Below are 21,921 nucleotides of genomic sequence, written 5' to 3' on the forward strand. Positions count from 1 at the left end.
CCCCATTCACAAAATGATAAAGAAGCTCTTCCTTAGAGGACCCAGGGGCACATCTCAGTTCTGGCAGGATCCCTTGTTTTCTTAGGGTTCTGGAGGAATTTACACAAGACAAAATTTTGTCCCCAGGGTAATGAGAACTCCCCATAATTTGAGGTAGGTGTGTACTTTTAGGCCTCCTTTCAATATTTGGACTAGGCTGGGTAACTCCTGATTCTGTTATGTTAGTAGTCATTCAAAAAATGTTTAAGTCTTCAGCAGATTCTGGACTTGACTCAAAGCCAGACTGAATATTGAAGAATGGTAGGTTTCAGGCTAATGGGGCCTGAACACTCTGTGGTATTTCTTCTGTGCCTTATTCCAATATCTTCACAGGTACTACCACAGGTACCACCTCGGGAATAAGAAGTAACAGTTGGGAAACCAGGGGTATCACCATAAAAGACTGCAGTTACAGTTCTAGAAGTTGTCTCATCTGACCAGAATTGTAGTCTTTGGTTTGGTTTAATTTTAACAACTTCTGTGTCTTTGGTTTTACTTTTGCTTTTTTTTTTTTTTTTTTTCTCATTAACAGACTTTTTTAAAAGTAGTTTTATGGGCTGGGGGCGGTGGCTCATGCCTGTAATCCCAGCACTTTGGGAGGCTGAGGCGGGCAGATCACGAGGTCAGGAGATCAAAACCATCCTGGCTAACACAGTGAAACCCCGTCTCTACTAAAAATACAAAAAAATTAGCCGGGCGTGGTGGCAGGTGCTTGTAGTGCGAGATCATACCACTGCACTCCAGGCTGGGCGACAGAGCAAGACTCAATCTCAAAAAAAAAAAAAAAAAAAAGTAGTTTTATGTTTGCAGAAAAATTAATTGGAAAGTACAGAGAGCTTCCACATAATCCTCTCCCTCAACCCACACTCAGTTTTCCGTATTATTAACATCTTGTATTAACATGGTACATGGTACATTTGTTACAAGTGATGACTCAATATTGATAGAGCCTTTTAACTGAAGTCCATAGTTGCATAAGGTTTCAGTCTTTGTGTTGGATATTTTATGGGTTTTGACACACATATAATGACAAATTTCTATTACTGCTGCATCACACAGAATAGCTTCGCTGCTCTAAAAATCCCCCATCTTCCTCCTATTCCCTCTTCTCTCCCTCCACTGAAACCCTGGCAATGTCTGATCTTTTTACTGCCTCCATAGTTTGACCTTTTCCAGAATGACATATAGTTGGAATCATGCAGTATGTAGCCTGTTCATTTTGACTTCTTTTACAAAGCAATGGGCTTTTAAGGTTCATCTATGTTTTCTGTGGCTTAATAGCTCATTTCTTTTTATGACTGAATATTTCATTGGACGGATGTACCATAGTTTACCCATTTACCTAGTGAAGGATATCTTGTTTGTTTCCAAATTGGGAATTACTTTTTAAAGTCACTATAAATATTTGTTTGCAGATTTTTGTGTGGACAGAAGTTTTCAACTCATTTAGGTATATACAAAGGAGTATTATGACTGGATTAAGTGGTAATAAAGTGTAGTTTTATAAGGAACTGCCAAACTGTATTTCAAAGTAGCTGTAATATTTTGCATTCCCACCAGCACTGAAAGGACCTTCCTGTTGCCGCACATTTTTACGTGCATTTGGTGTTGTCAGTGCTTAGAGTTTTAGCAATTCTAATAAGTATATTGTGGTTTTTCATGGTCTCATGTTCTAACATAATAAACTATAAAAGAGAGTGTGATTGCCCAAAAGACTCTGAATTCTTAGCTACTATGAATTTTTTCAGTATTCACTTTGTAATAACAGTGATCAAGAATCTGAGGTTATCCCTGACAGCACTGAGATTAGTGTGTGTTATATCCAAGTATGTGTATATAGAGGGGTGTGTGTGTGTGTGTGTGTGTGTGTGTGTGTACACCTAGTATTCTCTGTTATAGAAAGAGGTCATAGTAGGCAAAGACTCTTCTAATAATACACCATTGAAATAAAAATAGACAGAAGATATAAAAGATTCTGGCTTGTTTAAATATGCATATTCTGTAGATCTTGATATTAAAATAGGCCATGTTTGATGCTGTTCGAAGTTAGCTTTCTGGCGTGAACTACAGTGTTATATATGAGCCACATCAAATTCGGCAGCCTCAATTTCTGTATTCAGTTAAATTTGGCCATGCAGATATAGTCATGAAAAGAGATTCTTCACGATGCTTTCACAATATAGTCATTTTTCTGTATGTTTGATGCATGCTTAGATTTGATTATATTATTTTGTAAACCTTTCTGATGATACCAACTTCACTAGTAGAGGGCTACTTTCTCCAGTGTAAGGACCACTCCTCTAATATTTCTATCTTCAAATATATCACAATGCCTGACACATTTATTCTGTGAGTATATACAAAGCCCTACATCAGTTACTATAGAAATATTTTAACAAAGTTCCAAAGATACCAGTCAAACTTTATAATTTAAGAAAAAAATAGGTAAACCATTTCAAGCCATGCAAGTAATTTTGTGTAATGATCAAAACTAACTTAACAGAGTATGGATCTGGTTAAAAATTAAACAACTAACATTCTTATGCAGTTTTTATGTGCAAAATAGAGTCTCAACAGTGACAGAAATGCAAAGATAAAATAAACATGTTCTCTACTTTCTGTAAAAGATGGACTCCAGTGCAGGAGGGTTGGGTGGGGAAAGAAGTAGGATGATAAGAAGTATGTTGGCATTGGAAGTGCCTTAAATCTATGCTGCACATTTGCTGATAACATGGCATATAGAATGCTGGATTTTCAGACATTAGTGTATACAGAAGAGTTTCTTTGGATTCTTGTTTAAATTTCATTTTCCTAGACTCCACAACTAAATATCAAAAAGTAATTTTGTAGTCCATGATTCTCCACTTTTATCAAGCTCCTCATGTTGTTGTATTACTGGTGATCTATAGGCTACACTTTAAGAAACTGATACGTACCAGTTAGAATTTTTATCCCTTCAGTGTGGTTTATGTTAGGAAGTACTCCTGAAACAGAGTAGTAGGGAGATCTGGGCTAAATATAGGAATCAAGAGAATATGCCAACAAGATTGAATAACTTTGTGGCACATTATAATGGTATACTTGATTGCAGATTGTCCTAAGAGTCTAAAAATTAGAAAACAAACTCATTGAAGAAACTAGCAAAAAATTGTGCCTAAGATTACAGCATTTTAAAAAAAGAATAAAGTGTATAACTTTAAAATAGAATAAATATTTGATAAATACATCAAATGCTTACAATTGCATCTATATTCAATGAATTGTTTACATAAAAGATATTAGTTATGATACTTATATTTTAGGGAAAAAAATAAATACCTAAGAAGTCCAAAATAGGGAAATTATGAAGTTAGTTAGTACCCTCATTCCAATGGAATGTTATTTTCACTGTTTTAAAATATGGCATGTAAGAAGTATCTAAAATAAACCTATATCAAAGAAAAATGAGAATCTATAACTGTATGTTTGATATGATTATATGCACATAAAATAGCATATGTGGTGAAATTTCAGGTATTTTTAATTTTAAAATTTTCCTAGATATTTTATGGTACTCACAAAATCAAATGTTAGATTTTAAAATCTACATGAGGCAAATTAATTATCACAAGCTTTAGTCATACATTTTTAATTTTAAAGTAAATAATTTTTAAGTTAAAAGGTGTTTTGAGATTCCTCTTCGTAATGAGCCCATGGTAAACTCTGTAAAGCAGTGATACCCATATCTAGCAAATTATCAGAATCATTTGGGAGAAATTCTGAAAACACAGATTTCTTTCAAAAGCTAGACAAGTAATTCACTTTCTTCAGAACTGACTTGGGGCCCTGGAATCTTATTTTTTTTAATGTCGTACCGTTGGCTTTACTGATAAAAGGGAAAGATGACAACCACTGCTGTGGGGTAGACAATTTCTGTCTTCAGGAATTTCTGTAATGTATATGTATATGACAGAAACAAAAATATAAGGTAAAATGTTTTCAAATTCTAGACTGTTTAATGTTTGTAACACAGTAAAGTACAGCAAAAATTTGAGTAGAGAAAGCATAAATAAGGAGGATTACTTGGGAGGGCCTTCTAGAACAATAATCTCATAAGCATTGGTGGCAGATGTAGGCATGCAGAAACCAAAAGCTTCATCATCATTTAACAACCTTCATGTGGATGAGAAGTGATTAGAGAGTGAAACTTTGAAACACTTAGAGAAAGCAGTGAAGAAGAAGTGCCATTTTGCTTTTTTCGCCAGATTGCTTGCTTCATTCCTTTTTTTTTTTTTTTTTTTCTTTTTTTGAGATAGAATTTTGCTCTTGGTGCCCAGCCTAGAGTGCAAAGTCACAATCTTGGCTCACCGCAACCTCCGCCTCCCAGGTTCAAGTGATTCCCCTGCCTCAGCCTCCCGAGTAGCTGGGATTACAGGCATGCGCCACCACGCCTGGCTAATGTTGTATTTTTAGTAGAGACAGGGTTTCTCCATGTTGGTCAGGCTGGTCTCGAACTTCCAGCCTCAGGTGATCTGCCCGCCTCGGCCTCCCAAAGTTCTGGGATTACAGGCGTGAGCCACCACCCCCAGCTTCGCCAGCTTTCTTACCAATTAAAAGTATAAGCCCTATACCCCTTCCCCAGAGTCCCAGATCTGTTCCTAGGCTTTTCCTTTTAGGTTTTATCCTAGCTTTGAGGAAAGGGATGCCTTCAGGGAAAAGATGGTGCTCCGAATTTTGGGATGGGAAGGCCTATGTAATCCATAAATCAATGTTTTGTATGGTGAAGGGAAAGAAGGTTGAAGAAAGGCACCTCAGAATATTTGTGGAAGACAAAACATTTATTATTAATGTTTATTAAAAGGAATTATGACTTTTAAAAGGCATAGAATCAATCACAGAGCAAGTTGAACTTGAACCTTTAAATATAGGTACAATTTGCTTCTCCAGAACATGAAAGTAGAAGAAAGAGACATTTCAGTGGTGGGACCCCATGTACCTGAGTAAATCGGCCAAGTGTCTTTCTTCTGTGGTCTCGATTTCTTTTTTAGTACAAATGTTGTTTAAGTTTTTATTCTTCCAGTTCTTTTGCCTAAACTGACAGTAAATTATTTTTATCACACATAGGAGCTAGGACTAGGAGGTCAACTATTTCTTAAATGAAAAAGTCAATACCAGCTTGGCTAAAGTTGATTGAGGAGTGGGTGCCCATGAGGCTGGATGTGATTGGTAGTCATACTGAGCAGGGCCTTAAGTTCCAGAATAAGGAATTTTGACTTGGCCTTACAGTGAAGGTTTCTGAGAAGGTTAATGAGAAGATGAATTTGGGCTTTGAAGAGGAAAATCAGCCAACAGTAAAGGAGATGGATTAAAGAGAAGGGTAGAAAGAAATGTAATTAGCATGCTAATTGGCTAATTACCGTGAGAAGAAACTTAGACTAGGCTGTTGGCAGTGAAAAGAGAAAGAAGGTAGTGGATGTTATAAGGAAGTTTTTAAACTCAATTAGGGTAATAGTCCTTGATCACCTTCAAAGTGCCAGTCACTGTTCTAGGCCTTTGTGACATCAGTGAACAAAATAAAGCATATTCTATCAGGGTGTTATGGATGGAAGTTTTGTATCCCCCTCAGAATTTCTGAGTTGAAATCCTAACTCTCAGTGTGATGGTATTAGGAGGTGAAGCCTTTGGGAAGTAATGAAGTCATGAAGGTAGAGTCCTCAGGAATGAGATTAGTGCCTTTATATGAAGAGGCCAAAGAGCCAGTTCTCTCTCTTTCTACTACATGAGAATACGATGAAACATTGACACTCTGTAACCCTGAAAAAGGCTCGCAGGAGAACCCAACCATGCTGGCACTCTGATGTCAAACTTCCAGGCTCCAGCACTGTAGGAAGTACATTTCTGTTGCTTATAGCCACGTTTTTAATGATATTTTGTTATAATGGCTGGAACTAAGAAAATGGTAAATGGAGCAATATCTAATAAAGAGAATTAAGAATGTACAATTTGGGGCCGGGCGCGGTGGCTCAAGCCTGTAATCCCAGCACTTTGGGAGGCCAAGACGGGCGGATCACGAGGTCAGGAGATCGAGACCATCCTGGCAAACATGGTGAAACCCCATCTCTACTAAAAAAAAAAAAAATACATAAAACTAGCCAGGCGAGGTGGCAGGCGCCTGTAGTCCCAGCTATTCGGGAGGCTGAGGCAGGAGAATGGCGTGAACCCAGGAGGCGGAGCTTGCAGTGAGCTGAGATCCGGCCACTGCACTCCAGCCTGGGCGACAGAGCAAGACTCTGTCTCAAAAAAAAAAAAAAAAAAAAAAAAAAAAAAGAATGTATAATGTGAATTTAGAAATGTTATACAAAAATACAAAGTTAAGCAGAGGAAGGGAAATGAGGGGGGATGTGCAACAGTTACAATATTAAATATGATGGTTAGAAGAGGCCTCATGAAGCAGGAGGTATCTGAGCAAATATTTGAAAAATGTGAATAAGCTAGTGTCCTAAGGGAGAGTATTCCAGACAGAAGGAAAAGGAAGTGCCAAAACTCCAAAGTGGGAATATGCCAAGAGTGTCTCAGCAAAAGCCACATTTTGAAGTTTAACTCAGTCTTTAAGCAAGATGCTCAATTGTACCGATTACCAACTACTAAAATAGGGGATTTTTCCCTGGGAAAGGATGTTCCTTCTTAGAAGTTCTGCTTCAAGCTAGATTGAATTGGGACAAAAGAGATAAAAAGAAGAGTTAATTAAGAAGTCAACCTTGGGCCATGCCCAGAGTTAAAGAACGTGAGGGAGATTGGAGAAGTCAGAAAAACCAGGATTTTGCCTGTCCTTGAAACTGCATGAAGGAGGCTTGGCTAAGAAAAGGAGACTCTGAGGTGACAAATGCAACAAAAAGATTAGGAAGAAGAAAGACTGGAGAAACAAGAACCCGGGGCTTACAGAGGCCATCAATGACCTTAGAGAGAGCAGTTTCAGTTGATGGAGAGCCCAGGATTCCCAAGTACCCAACAGCTCATGTTTTCTATACTAGATACAGTGAAAAATCTGTGTTTTTAAGAATTAGTAGTATACTATCCAAGGAGTATATAAGTTTTCAACTGCCTGTTAAATATTAACAATGTTTTGAAATCTGTCTTTGGTTAAAAAAAAAAAAAAGTGCCGACAAGTTTGAAAGCCTAAAGTTACATGTGTTAGGCTTCATACTTAAGGTGTGTGCAACTTCTGCTCCCTTTTGCTCTTGCCGTCTGCTCTGATTTTATAACAAAGCCCAGTACTGACATGTTGAAGAAGTGAGGTCTGCACATGCTTTGGCAAAGAGATGTTGCAGGATTGCTTAATGTACAGAAATTCCCTGGCCTGAAGTATGGCTTTTGTCAGGTCATCACCAAAGCTTGTGTTTTATTAATGTATCAAGGTTTTTTATAGGACACGTTGATTTTTTTCGTTTAGAAAACTGGAAGAAACATATGGCTGTAAGATTAAGAATGGAGCCTGTCAATTGAGAGTCTCTTCAGTAACTATTGGATTTTTTTTTAAGTTTGTAAGAATTAAAACATAGCAATAAGTAATAACTCAGTATACTTCTATTAGAATGTTAATAAAAAGGTATGCAAAAATCAGGGATTTATGAAATTGGTACAGTAAGCTTTGTTTCCTGCTTTCTCTGCTATGACCTAAAATTCGTTTTTAAAAATATCTTTCTATGTTATGTAGCAAGCATACCAGAAAAAGTACTTTGAAAGAAGCAGGAGATCAGACATTTAAAGAATGGGAACAGATCTTAATGTAAGAAAAGAGGCAGGCTTGTTATTCTGGGAAACAAATTGAGAAAGTGTATTAAAGTTGATGTGATAGATGGTAGGAATGATCTGGAATTTCAGGATTATTTATAAGGAACTTTCTGGAAAAGATTCAATTCATATTCCCAGTCAATTCTTTGCCCCCATTCCCTTTCTTCTCCCTGCAGATCCCCATCATACTGCCCCTATTAAAAACCACTGTCAAGAAAGGACCCACTATCAGTCTTTTATAACTTCCTAACTTCATATGAATTTAAATCAGTGTGTTACTTCTCCGAAGAGTGTTTACATTTCGAACAGGAAAAGAGGGTGGTATCTCCATTTAAAATAATTACAAAAACATCCTACTCGGTCTGTATGTAAGACCTGGGGAATTTTGTTGGTCGTTTTTTGAGTTGGTGGTTACACTTTTATATTTATTTTTGCTTTCATTTTATATTAAAAGAACTCTGTAGTTCCCATAATTGCAACATGATGAGATTCTCATTGCTTTTAATTAACCTGCTTTTTTCTTTCTCAACTCCACAATTAACTTGGCTAAATTTGTTAGCAAATGAAAAATTCCAAGTTAGTTGCATGTTGATTTTACTATCTACTATTTGGTACTTACATCATTATGTTTTAAATGAAACAAATCTTAAAATCAGGTCTAGATTTTATATTCTGTGATAAAAATCACCACATTTTCCGCTAATTTTCCCCAGAAATGATTTTTTTTTAAAAGATAGCACTATTGGTTTTATTTCTTGGAAGGGAAAAAATGTCAGTCAAAGTAATAATGTAGTGATCTAGTTTATTTGGTATTATGAGACTCAAGGATTTGGCAGTAAAATGAAATCTTTGTTAAAGAAAAAATGAACATATCATATTAAGAGGAAGATAATTGAATTTCTATATTTGATGGCAAATCTGGCAACACTAGAAGTGGTTACTTAAAATTAAAAGCCTTTTACAAACTTTTTATTTCAATTAGTCACTGTGATTGCATAAAAACAGAATTCTTAATTTTTATAAGCACAGAAATATGCATGGGTTCCCCCCCTCCCCGCCCCTTTCACTGTCCCCAAATCCATGAGATGTATGCTTGATACAAGCAGAGTAAGAGAGAACATAACACTTAGGAAACATCCCAATGCCCTGTATTAAAGACGAAATAAATTACAGTTCTTCTTTTCCCCAGTAAAGAGCAACAAAATAACAATGTAGGTAGAGGAAACAAGTGAGCTGATTGAGAGCATGTGGCTGGGCTGGAATCTGGAGATACCACAGTTAAATTAACTTGATTTTCCTTTCTACTACTAGAAGTTTAAATAAAATACTGGCGGGTTGTGGGTGGTGTTGGGGAGGGATGGTGTGTGTGTGTGTGTCCTGTATGCGTGTGTGTTTCTGCATGCGAGAGAGTCAGAGAGAGACAAAATGGCTTTTGTTGCTTTGGAAACATATTTCACCTTCTTGGTTCTGAATTTTTCTGAGAAAAACATCTACTTAATGTCACAATAGCCTCACAGGAACAATTTAATAGTACCTGGTAAAAGCCTATAAGGATTCTCAGGATAGAAGATGCAGTTTTGCAAAGGAGTTCTCAACCTCTGTCAATCTTAATTGAACAAATTGAAAACCAGATGGGCTTATTTATCAAGCCATAGGTCCCAAAAGGCAAGAAAATTTATTTAGAAATTATCAAAATACTAGTCAAATAATGACCAGACAATTACAGGTTGATATTCTTCAGCGGCACTTCTTCTAAAACATGGGTTCAATGTGTATAACACCACTTTAAATGATAACTAATGAGGAAAAAAAAAAAAATGCGTGGGGGTGTCATTGAAATGACCTTTGCAGCAAATTCTCTTTCTTTGTATTTGTTCTATGAATCGAGGGACTGGAGTTGGCGTTCCTCTCAGTTTCGCCATATCTAGATTTTCTGGTTATGTTCTTCCCTAGAGTAACCACAGACATCTAAGAGGCTCTGTGCTACACAAGGATCTCACATAGAATTTGGCTTTTGAGGAAAAAAACCCTGCACATATTGTGCTCATTATTAAGGCAGGAGTGTTTGCCTATTGCTATATTTTTGTGAGCATCAGTGAGTCTTGAATGATGAATATTACTAATCATCTTTTGGCTAATGTTATTGGGACTTTTAATTCACTTGCTAACTTACTTATTCCTGGGGTGAGAGTAGAAAAATCTTTGGAAGAATGATTCATGGGAGGAAGTTGATGCCAATGAGGTAATTAATTATTGGTTATTTAATAACCTTTGATTGTTAGAACCATAATCCTTTACTGATAGTAAGTCTATCATACTATCTGGTTTTCAATTTGTTCAATTAAGATTGACAGAGGTTGAGAACTCCTTTGCAAAACTGCATCTTCTTTTTTTTTTTTTTTTTTTTTTTGAGACGTAGTCTTGCTCTGTCGCCCAGGCTAGAGTGCAGTGGCCAGATCTCAGCTCACTGCAGACTCCGCCTCCCGGGTTCACGCCATTCTCCTGCCTCAGCCTCCCGAGTAGCTGGGACTACAGGTGCCCGCCACCTCGCCCGGCTAGTTTTTTGTATTTTTTAGTAGAGACGGGGTTTCACCGTGTTAGCCAGGATGGTCTCGATCTCCTGACCTCGTGATCCGCCCGTCTCGGCCTCCCAAAGTGCTGGGATTACAGGCTTGAGCCACCGCGCCCGGCGCAAAACTGCATCTTCTATCCTGAGAATCCTTATAGGCTTTTACCGGGTACTATTAAATTGTTTCTGTGAGGCTATTGTGACATTAAGTAGATGTTTTAACTATACATTAACTATACATTGGATAATTTGGATTTTTTAATTGGCTTGTTAAATTCCTAGAGTAGAACAATAGAGTACCCATTTAAAATAGACATTTAACGAGTCAATGAGACAACCAGCTTCAGGATGTATTTTAATAATACAGCCATAATAAAAATGACTATTCTTTTAACTGACTATATAAGGTGTTGTGTGGTAGAAGTAAATGGAAATGGACCTTGAATTCACAGATCCAGAAAGCTCTTTAAAGTGGGTATGTTGAACTCCTAGTTGATTTTCATTACTATGATTGGGGCAAAATTTGTTTTTTTTTTTCTTTCTGATAATGTACTATTTAATAGCAAATGAAAGCAAATAGAAAAAATGTGTATTAACTCAATATTTTAAAATATTTATATTAATATCACTGTAATTATAAATAATTTGGTAATGTTTTAGATATAATAATATATAAGTTGTTCAATTGCAATTTCTAGTATTCAGATCTCAAGTTTTCAGTTGTTTCCACTTAAGCTTTTAAACATGCTTTTTAAAAAACTTTCTGATTTTAAAGTTTAAACTTAAAAATCAGCAACAAAACCAAGATAAAAAAAAAATGCATTTTCTTTACAAGACACAAAAAAGATTTTTAACATTATGAAATAGTTTACATTAGACTTCTAGTTGTAATGTAAATATAAAATCAATTCAGTCATTTCCAAATTTTGAAAACTTTTTGCTCCTAAAGGCAGTTCTCAAAAATGTTAATTCACACATCTACAGCAGCAAAAAAAAAAAAAAAAAATGTAGTGAGGCTGAGCAACCACAGGGCTACTCTTGGAGTAATTAAATACCTTGAACTTTATCTTGAAATGCCCACTTGTTTCTCAGCATTAAGCCTTCAAAGTAGTGTTGAGTTTGAGACAAGTACGTGAATGAAGTGCATGTGACATTTATGGCAAGACTTTGTGTTTCATTTCTGTTTTACACTCTTAAAGTGTTCACTCCTTTCATGTTTTAAGCATATTAGTGAAATAACTGTAAATGAAGTCTTCTATAACTTCTACATCCTATTTTTATCTCTTTATAATGGAAACGAAAAATAAAAGACCATGGTGGTTCATTCATTAATTTAACAAATATTTACTGAAAGTTTCCTGAAAGGCACTGGACAAGCTATTAAAAGTTTACATTTTAGTAGGGCAGATATGCATTAAACAAAAAATTTCACCAATCTTTCCATAATTATAATTATGAGAAATGTGATAAAGAAAAGAACAAGGTAAGATGAGCAAATATAACAGAATGCCTTTTGACTAGCCTCTGACATAGTCAGAGGGGTGACTCCCCAGGAGAAAGATCAGTGTAAGTAACGAGAATATCCAAAGAAAAGCAACCGCAATATTCTAGGGATATATTTACTTGGATGCTTTGTGAAAAAAACTGTAGGACTACAAATGTATAGGATTTTAATTATTACTTGTATTAGTCCATTCTCACATTGTTAGAAAGAACTACCTGAAACTTATAAAGAAGTTTAATTGCACCACGGTTCCACAGGCTGTACAGGAAGCATAGCTGGGGAGGCCTCAAAAAACTTACAATCATGGAGGAAGGTGAAGAGAGAGGAGGCACATCTTACATGGCTGGAGCAGGAGAAAGAGAGCAAAGGGGGAAGTGCTACACACTTTTAAGCAACCAGATCTCGTGAGAACTTACTCACTATTACAAGAACAGCAAGGTGAGGAATCTGCCTCCATGATCCAATCACCTCCCAGTAGGCCCCTCTTTCAACACTGGGTATTAAAATTCAACATGAGGCCGGGCGCTGTGGCTCGTGCCTGTAATCCCAGCACTTTGAGAAGCCAAGGCAGGTGGATCCCTGAGGTCAGGAGTTCGAGACCAGCCTGGCCAAAATGGTGAAACCTGGTCTCTACTAAAAATACAAAAATTAGCTGGGCATGGTGGCAGGCACCTGTAATCCCAGCTACTGAGGAGGCTGAAGCAGGAGAATCACTTGAACCTGGGAGGCAGAGGTTTCAGTGAGCCACAATCACACCATTGCGCTCCAGCCTGTGTGACAAGAGCAAAACTCTGTCTCAAAAAAATATATAAAGATAAAAAATAAATAAAATTTGACATGAGATTTGAGCAGAGACACAAATTCAACCATATTATTACTTTATAACATATAAACTATTTCATGATACTTTTAAAGTTAAGATTATTGACACACTGAAACATCTTAAATTTTCCCTTCATAATCCTTTCTACCCAATCGTGGACTCGCTCAACTATTATAAAAATTATTACAAGCAGTGAATAGACCTGACAGGTATTTATGGGTGATTTTTTTTGAGAAAATTTCAAGGGTGCATGTACTTTAAATCAAGATCTACAGAGTGTCCGGCTACCACAAGGATTCCCTTCACTTGACCACCAGCCAGGCTTCTGCTGGTTCCTGTATACTGGCAAAAAGTGAAAAAGCTTACTGTTAAGCTTTCGTCTTGTTAGACTAAAGCCTCCAATAACTGATGTGTTTTATGAAATAATGTCAAAATAAAGCTTAACACTAAAAACTCTTTACAGTAAATGTGATTGCCAACCTACATTTCCAGCATCATTATCCACTACCTGCTGGCACAAATTCTATGTTTTGACCAAACTTACTCTTCCCTTGAGTATCTCACTTCCAAGAAATTCCCCGCAACTAAAATGCCCACTCAAATTTCTCTTCTTGAATAGCTTATTCATTCTTCATATCAGCAGTGACTACCTCACTCCAGAGCACTCTTTTTCTAAATTGGAATTTTAAAAATCACAGGAGCTCTCTAATGCCATTCCATATTCCTGGATGCCCATCCACTTGGTAACACTTATGAAATGATCATTGCCTTCATTGTATTACAATTTCAAGTGTAATTTGTTATCCTTACTGTATGCCTGGGTTCCATTTACACAACAGACCCATATATTTTCTTATATTCTAGATGTCTTTTTGCTTAAAATTCCTTTCTAGCTTTTCTTTAAATCCTTACTGTGCCCATCTTCAGTGCTGGGTTGATGAAGGAGACAGAGACTTATCCACCAAGCAACAGAACTACCACATCAATACCAAGAACTTCCTGGCTTCCTGGGCCAATATGCAGTGGGCACAATTTCGTTACAGATTAATTGCTACCAATCATGAAGAAGTTAAAATACTCTCAGAATTTAGAAACTACACTTGAATCACAATGAAGTTTTGTAATTCTGTGCCAAGCCCATAGATTGAATGTCTTCTATTATTTAGTTGGCCTTATTTACTTAGTGGTAATCATTTCCTGAGACTGTACAGAACATTAAATTGGAATGGATACAATTCTAGCCTAGAGTCTATATCCTAGAAGTAGTTATAAGTAGTTCAAGATTACATAGTGTATGCAATTATATGTCAACCATGAAAATAAGCACTACCCAGTTTTCAGGATCTCAAAATAAATCATCTCAAGGGTCCTGCTTTGATCTGTTTTGTGATTGGGTGCATGAGAAAGCAAATTATAGGACAATATGACCATGAAAATACCTCTTTTCCCTTTAACTAGTGATGAAGAAAAAGTGAAAAGAAAATTACTTATCAGAAAGGAGTAGCATCCTTCAATCTTCATTGATAGCTGACTGATTAATGAAATGATGCATCTGTGCAATGTAATACAGTCATACACTGCATGACAATTTGGTCTTTGATAGCTGTATATATGATGGTGGTCTCACAGATTATAATATGATATATTTACTGTACCTTTTGAATGTTTAGGAATGTTTAAATACACAGCTACATAGCATTGTGTTACAGTTGCCTATAGTATTTAGTACAGTAACGTGCAGTACAGGTTTGTAGCCTAGGAACAACAGACCATATCATAAAGCCTGGATCTACAGTAGGCTATACTATCTAGGTTTATGTAAGTACACTCTATGATGTTTGCTTAATGACAAAATCACCTAACAATGCACTTCTCAGAATGTATCTCCATTATTAAGTGATGTATGACTATATGTACAGCCATAAAAGAGTGCATATATAGTTCTGTATGTGCTGATATAGAGAGATCTACAAAATATATTAAGTGAACAAAGCAAGGGCAGATCAGCATGTATGATATGCTGCCATCTGTTTAATAAATAAAAAGGAATATGGGTGAATCTATGTATACAAAGGATGTATTGGGAAAATTACACAATGGGCTGGTTATGCTGGATATCTTTGGAGGGTAGTGGAGCTGATTAAAATGAAGAGATAAGAAGAAAATTTTTCACTTAATACACTTTGTATCTTCTAAATTTTGAACCATGTGGATGTCTTACTTTTAAAAAATAATCTTTAAAAATTTTTAAATAGAAATAAAAGGGGAGGAACAAAAGAAAGGAATAATTTTCTTAAGTGTGATAGAGCCAGTGAAGGTTTTCTAAAAGCAATAGATTTGTGCGAAGCCTATAACAATCTGAAATACATCTTCAAAGTGCCTCTTCTTGATATTAACACTCACAAATTTATCAATGGCCAAGTTACAGAAATGTGATTAGAGACTCCAAGGAGAAGAGACTCTAAGGAGAAGGTAAATGATTCCCTGTGGAAGAGCATGAAAGTAGATATTTGGAAAACTTACGCAGTTGATCATGAGGTATTCAGTTTATGTGGAGTTTGAGCACATATTCATGACACAGTGGAGAGGTACCTAGATATCACTGATACCCTGTTCACAAAAATGTATTTTAGATCCAAGTGGGAAAAAAATAATACAACTGGGAAAAAAATATAGAGTCTTTCTACTGAGTAAATGATCTTAAAGACACAGATACTAGGCCCAGCACAGTGGCTCATACCTGTAATCCCAGCACTTTGGGAGGCTGAGGCAGGCAGGTCACTTGAGGCCAGGAGTTCGAGACCAGCCTGCCCAACATGGTGAAACCCTGTCTCTACTAAATATACAAAAATTAGCCAGGTGTGGTGGCAGGCGCCTGCAGTCCCGACTACTTGGGAGGCTGAGGCAGGAGAATCGCTTGAACCCGGGAGGTGGGGGATGCAGTGAGCCAAGATCATGCCACTGCACTGCAGCCTAAGTAACAGAGTGAGACTCCATCTAAAAAAAGAAAAAGAAACAGACAGAAATACTAATTCCATTCATTCATGGTTCAAGCAACCAAGCAACATGACTCTGTGACGTCTTTCCTTACACCCCGAAGCAAATATAGATTCTCCCTCCTCTGTATACCAATCGCAAGCATTGCACACCTCTATTTTCACATAAGTCGTGCTGCCCCTGCTGGCAGATCGTTCGATGTGATTGTTGTCTTTAAAGAGTCTTTATTTTTCACCATTGTATCAATGGCATATAATAGAGTACAATGTGATGAGATTTAATATCTGTTCAATGAATGAATGACTTTGAAACAAAAAGGAGACTATCTAAAATTAAATACTTCTTAGAAGGATGATTTAGAATACAATTTAGTTTTCTGAAAAGTGGATTACCACCCTAGAAATAGAAATTATGGCAAATAAAGTGAATGCTTAGGGAAAAGTGTTACGTAGGAAACTTGATGAGCTGATAAAGAAAACTTTAAACTTTGTGGGGTGAGGAAAGAAAGAAGTAAAACCACATACTATGATTTATGACAGACATTACATATACTCAGGCATTCAAGCATGCAAGTGCTAGTATTTCTGGGAGGTGAATAAGACTTAGAATTTACCAGGGCCTTATTTTCTAATACAGGAGACACATTATGCAAATAAATACCCACAATATAAGTAGCATGTGACATAATAGACATATAGATAAAATAATCATGTTGCTTGGCCTTAAAGTGTGAGTTGAATTTGGATGGTGGAGAAAGTTAATCCACGTAGGGGAATGAGAACAAGTGCATGGGTGAATGTTTAATGGTGTACATTGCAAGCATCAAATTTCATTGACTGGAATGTAACACGTATAAAGTGAGTTAGAGGAAGATGAACCCTAAAAGATTAGGCAGGACAAGACTATGGAAGCCTTATATACCCTGCTGTCACTCTAAGAAGACTCTATTGAACAGAAAATGGAGAATCATTAAAAATTGAAGGATATGATTATAGTGTGTCTTGTCAAGACTAAAACCGTAAAACTGACATAAAAGAGAATAACAGAAAATTTGCCAAATATTTCTTAAAAGAATACATTATTAAGAGAATGTGGTTCTGCCACAAGAACAGAAAGGTGAGTGGAATAGAGGAGAAATTCCAATAACAGATCTTGATGAATATTAAAAAGTAGAATAAGAGGCCGGGCACAGTGGCTTACGCCTGTAATCCCAGCACTTTGGGTGGCCAAGACAAGTGGACCACGAGGTCAGGAGATCAAGACCATCCTGGCCAACATGATGAAACCCCGTCTCTACTAAAAAAAAATACAAAAATTAGCTGGGTGTGGTGGCACGCACCTGTAATCCCAGCTACTCAGGAGGCTGAGGCAGGAGAATTGCTTGAACCAGGGAGTCAGAGATTGCAGTGAGCCGAGATCACACCGCTGCACTCCAGCCTGGCGACAGAGGAAGACTCCGTCTCAAAAAAAAAAAAAGTTGAATAAGTTAAAGGTGGTATTAAGAAAAGAATAGTTGGAATGAAAAGAATTATTTACTAAAACTTAATGGATCAAATGTTTATTAACTTAGGGGGAAAATTACACTAATAGCTTATTTATTAGTAGCTAACCAACACCAAGAGACAGATATGTATTGTGAAGATATCAGGAAACTATGTGCATAAAGCCCTTGGTTATTATATTTAGTAATTGCACATTTGTGTTACTTAATTTGTCTTAACATTGTAAGACAAACCATCATTGTCTTAACATTGCAAGACAAATCATAATTGCCTTAACATTGCAAGACAAATCATAATTGTCTTACTAATGACAGAACGTTGTACTTAGTGAATGTCTTAGTTCAGGCTACTGTAATGAGGTACTATAGACTAGGTGGCTTATCAACAACTGAAATTTTTTTCTTACCGTGCTGGAGGCTGGAAGTCCAAGATCAGGGTGCCAACATGGTGGAGCCTACTTTCAGGTTACAGACTGCTGACTTCTCTTTGTGTCCCCATGTGACAGAATGAGCAAGAGAGCTCTCTGGGAGTCCCTTTTATAAGGACACTAGTCCCATTTATGAAGACTCCACTCTCAGAAATCTAATTCACTTTCTTTTTCTTTTTCTTTTTTTTTTTTTTTTTTTTGAGACAGAGTCTCGCTCTGGCTGGAGTGCAGTGGCTGGATCTCAGCTCACTGCAAGCTCCGCCTCCCGGGTTTACGCCATTCTCCTGCCTCAGCCTCCCGAGTAGCTGGGACTACAGGCGCCCGCCACCTCGCCTGGCTAGGGTTTTTTTTGTATTTTTTTAGTAGAGACGGGGTTTCACCGTGTTCGCCAGGATGGTCTCGATCTCCTGACCTCGTGATCCACCCGCCTCGGCCTCCCAAAGTGCTGGGATTACAGGCTTGAGCCACCACACCTGGCATCTAATTCACTTTCAAAGCTCCACAACGTAATACCATCACATGGGGTTAGGATTTGAAGGTATGAATTTTAGGTGGACACAATACATTCAATCCATTTATTCAAAATAGTTCTTCACAGAGATTTATTTATTATTATTATTATTGTTATTATTATTATTTGAGATGGAATCTTGCTCTGTCACCCAGGCTGGAGTGCAGTGGCAGTGATCTCGGCTCACTGCAAGCTCTGCCTGCCAGATGCACGCCATTCTCCTGCCTCAGCCTCCCGACTAGCTGGGACTACAGGTGCCCACCACCATGCCTGGCTAATTTTTTTGTATTTTTAGTAGAAATGGGGTTTCACCGTGTTAGCCAGGATGGTCTCGATCTCCTGACCTTGTGATCCTCCCGCCTCCGCCTCCCAAAGTGCTGGGATTACAGGCGTGAGCCACTGCGCCCGGCCCAGATGTTTCTTAATAGTGTTTTCTAAGTCAGTGAATACTAAAAGTTATGCTCTAAAATTGAACTTTTTTTTAGGGTTTTTAATACTCAAATTTTGGAAATGACTGGCATACACCAAAATGTGTTAAAAGTATTAAATAGTTTAATACAAAAATGAAGTTATTACACAATTGGGAGATGATACATAGTAAGTACAATTTATTTTCTAAACTTTTCATGGAAAAAATCAGAAAGAAAAAGTTTAGTAGAATTTAGCAAACTCCGATTCAACTTTCTGTATATCAAGTACACCAAAATAAATTCAAAGGTACATGACAAATTGAAAAATGCCTTGGAAGATTGACATTAACATGTTTACATAGGAATTTAACATGTTTATTTTTTTCCTTTTCCAATGGGTTAAGAGAGAAAACAGATTAGGCATCTGCTGCTAACCCTTTTGTTCCCAAAGAGTCAAGGTGAGTTTCAGGATGTTGACCCTCACAACAGGAAGGATGGATGTCAATTAACTGAGAAAAAGTGAGAAGAGCAGTCCCTTTGGAGCAAAAATACATTGCAATTTAAGAAAAATTTAATATAATTCACATGCGGAGAGTTGTTACTAAACAATAGTAGAAAGGTAGCACATAGGAAGAAAAATGGGCCAAGTCATAAATAATTAATTTAAAATAAAGTAAAATGGCTAATAGACACATAACAAAATTCAACCTCATGCATAATAAATATCAAATGAAATACATATGTATTCAGCACTTACTATGTATCAGGCACCTTTGTAGAATCTGGAAACAACAAATAATAATAAACAACAAATAAAAAATCTCTGGTTTCAGGAGCTTAACACTGTAGTGGAAGGAGACTGTGTGTGTGTGTGTGTGTCTAATAAGGAGACTACATAGGTATTTTAAAGGGTGATAATTGCTAAGGGGCGAAAACAGCATAGGGAAGATGAATAAAAAATACTGGAGGTAGAATTGCAATTTTATTAAGATGGCCAAAGAAGCCCTGTTCTTAAGTCCTGAAGTAAATGAGACGGTAAACAAGCCATGCAGAAATCCAACTAAAAGCATTAGGAAGTACAAAGACCTTGACATGAGAGAATGCCTGGCATGGTCAATGAGCAGGACATTCAGTGTGGCTGGAGCAGTGTGAGTCAGGGGAGAGGAACAGAGGATGAGATCAGCAACGTTAAGGGAAAAGACTTTGCAGTTCACTGAAAGGAACTTGGCTTCAACTCAGAGAGATGGGAAGCATTCGGAAGGTTTAGAACAAAGAAATGACGTGATCTATTTACATTTTTAAAGGATTTATTACTCTGGCTGCTGTGTAGAGAATAAAATGAAGGAAGTTGAGAGCATTTGGAAAACAAAAGAAAGTGCCAGAGAGAGATGAGAATGGTATACTGAGAAGCAAGAAAAGTAGGAGACAAGCAGATATGATTTGAAATCCAGTAGGATGTACTATTAGATGTTGAAAGATAAAATTAAGAGTCAGATTGTCAAAGCAGACTCACAATGAATTATAGATCTTACCCAATATGAAGTTTGCCAATAAATTATGGATACAAGTAGTAGTCAGACACGAGCCAAGCATTCTTCCCTTTGAAAGGTGTAAAACCATCAGGTTTAACTCTCCATAAAATGTCTTCTTTATATATGAGGACATGCTCTGGTTCAAATTTAACATGAGAGATTAAGAAATATATGTGATACATTGCTTGCACAGAATGAGTCATTTCAGTTATGAAGCATCTTCTTTTTATATTTCTTTAAATACATAATTTTTGTGATTTTTTTAATGGAACCATGCCTTATAAATTCATAGATTCCAAGTTTTGTTTTGCCGTTGTTTTTTTTTTTTTTTTTTCAGCCTAAGTTATCCTAGACCAGACCAGATACATCCTGCTAAAAGCATTCCATAGATAAAAACTCCCCACTGGTAAATACCATTTGTATGTTTGGTAGGATTGTGATTGGCATATTTACAGAAGACTCTAACTGGGTTATCTCATTCTTTCCCAGATGTGTTACAAAGGCAAACAGATTGCAAGCCTGCTGCTAACCTTTGCCTTCCGAGAGTATCAAAGATGATTTTCAGGGATTTTCACCTGAACAACTAGGAAGATGGAGTTGTCATTAACTATGATGGTAAAGACAGGAAGAAAAGCAATTCCCATGGAGTAAAAGTGTAGGAGCTCAATTTTGCACAGTTTAAATTTGAGATGCAAATTAAAGTAAAGCATTCAGGTAGAAATGTCAGTTAGATAATTAACTTTATGAATTTGGAATTCAGGGAGATATCTGGAGTGTAGGTATAAATATGGGAATCATTAGCATATAGACAATATTTAAAGCTATGAGATAGGATGTGATCATCAGGAGAATGAGACTAGATAAAAAATGGAAATTAAAATAGCAACATTAGAATCAACAAAAAAAAGAGAAAGTCAAAATATTAATCATGATCCTTAGTATGTGCAAACTATTTCAGTTAGAAATTTCCATTTCAATAATTTGCTCTTTGGGATAATCATGGATATACAGAAGGATGTTTGTTTCAGTGTTTGTTTTCTTTAATAAGGATATACCGAAAACAATCAAATGAGAGAAAATAGTTAAATTGTGTTCATTCATCCATTAAATAATTAAAATGATGTGGAAAATGATACAGTTTGGCTCTGTCCCCACCCAAATCTCATCTTGAATTGCAGTTCCCATAATCCTCACGGGAGGGACCAGATGGGGATAATTGAATCATTGGAGTGGTTTTCCCCATTCTGTTCTTGTGATATGGAGTTGTTGGTTCTCAGGAGATCTGATGGTTTTGTAAGGGGCTTCCCCCTTCATGGGCACTAATTTCTGTCTCCTGTTGCCACGTGAAGAAGGATGTGTTTGCTTCCCTTTTCACCATGATTGTAAGTTTCCTGAGGCCTCCCTAGCCCTGTGGAACTGTGAGCCAATTAATTAAACCTCTTTTCTTTATAAATTACCCAGTTTGGGGCAGTTCTTTGTAGCAGCATGAAAACAGTCTAACACAGAAAATAATAAAATTGATTTAGAAACAGCTTAATTTTAGATACACCAAAAGGATATATTTTTGCATAATTTTTTTTTTAATTTGGAAAGTCTTCCAAATGTTAGCAAGAAATTATCACTGAATGGTAGGCTTCCCTTTTTCTACTTTTCTGTATTTTGCAAATTTCCTACATAAATTATATATTCAGAAAAATGTCATCTAAATAGAAGAGGAAAATGAATTTCATGAAAAAATAACTAATAAGATGGACTAGATTTTAATATATAAAGAACATTTTTGGGCTTGTTACTTTTACTCTCAAAATACATTTATTATTGGGCATCCACCATGTGC

The 21,921-nt window shown here is 36.6% G+C and overlaps 1 protein-coding gene across 5 annotated transcripts in view; it reads left to right on the forward strand.

Moving 5' to 3' along the window:
* The window catches only part of B3GALT1 (beta-1,3-galactosyltransferase 1), a 554,365-nt gene that overhangs the window by 201,060 nt on the left and 331,384 nt on the right, over positions 1-21,921 (forward strand). The window lies entirely within an intron of this gene.

This window comes from Chlorocebus sabaeus, chromosome 10 (genome assembly GCF_047675955.1).
Source record: "Chlorocebus sabaeus isolate Y175 chromosome 10, mChlSab1.0.hap1, whole genome shotgun sequence".
In the NCBI taxonomy this organism is placed as follows: Eukaryota; Metazoa; Chordata; class Mammalia; order Primates; family Cercopithecidae; genus Chlorocebus; species Chlorocebus sabaeus.